We start from the raw sequence: 1,424 nt of genomic DNA on the forward strand, positions 1-1,424 counted from the left end.
AAAAAATTGAGGCAGGCCAGCCAAATAACTCAACGGATTAAAGCTCCTGCAAGCAGGCATAGGGGCCAGGGGTTCGATCCCTAGGCCTGCCGTGCTGGCCCTGCCCCCAGGGTGTGCTGAGATGGCAATTGAGACTGGGCATGGTGGCACGTGCTGTAATCCCAGCTCTTTGAGGCTGTAAACAGGAGCATCACTATGAATCTGATCTAGTAGTGAGACTCTGAACACCCTGTAGACCCTTCCCTAAAATACAAACAAACAAACAAAAATTGAGTTACAAGTCATATCCAATAGCATCTACATTTTTGAGTTTTGACAAATACTGTATTGTCCGGTAACCACACTATCACCTTGATGAATTCATAGAATATTTCTATCACCTCTCAAAATGTCCTTGTGCTATACCTTTATAGTCAACTCCTTCACCTCCACTCCCAGTCAAGATCCTGGAAATTACTGATCTCTAGTTAATTCTCAGGAGATTCATTTAAGTTGTTGTGCGTATCAATAGTTTGTTCCTTTTTATTGTTGAATAATAACCTATGGTATGGTGGTACAGCAATTTACTTGAGTATTTCCCTGTGAAAGGAAATCTGTTTGTTTGTTTTTTCCCCTGTTGGGACTTTTATGAAAAAAGCTATAAGAAGCATTCACGCACATTTTGTGTAGACATAGGTTTTAATTTCTTTTTGTAGTGCTATCTCATTTTTCTTTAAATTTGCATTTCCCTAGTGGCTAAGTGACACTGAACATCTCTTTGTATGCTTATTTATTACCTGTATATATTTTTAGCAAAATGTTATTTCAAGTCTTTGTCCATTTTCTAAATAGATCATCTGTTTTTCCACTATTCAGTTTGAGAATTCTTTATATACTCCAGATATGAATCTTTTGTAAAATGTGTGGTTTGCCAATATTTCCATTTCAGTCTGTGGTACCTTATCTTTCTTTCAGTAGGGTTTTTCACAGAGCAAAAGCTTCTAAACTTCATCAGATTCAATTTATCAATTTTTCCTTTCATAATCATGTTTTAGAGACCAAGGATTTCTTGCAAGTTTTTTCTAAAAGTGTTATGGCTTTACATTTTATATTACACCTATGATTTGTTTTATGTTGGTTTTATGCATAATTTGTGAGTTTTGGGTTGAGGTGCATGTCTGGCCTGCTGCTCTTGCACTGTTTGTTGAAATGTGTATCCTTAATCCTCTGACTAGCTTTTGAATGTTAGCAAAAAACAGCAGGGTAGCTCAGTAACAACAAGTATGCCTCATGGCCCGATTTTGGCTTCTAATTTTGGAAAGAGATGTGGATAATTCTTAGACTGGGACAGGAAATGTACAAGATGATCCTAGTGCATTTTATAGTGTCAGCAAGTGAGGAAGTGATAACAACAACAACAAACAACAAAAGTCCCATTAATAGGG

This window comes from Octodon degus, unplaced genomic scaffold (genome assembly GCF_000260255.1).
Source record: "Octodon degus isolate 3935 unplaced genomic scaffold, OctDeg1.0 scaffold00008, whole genome shotgun sequence".
Lineage (NCBI taxonomy): Eukaryota > Metazoa > Chordata > Mammalia > Rodentia > Octodontidae > Octodon > Octodon degus.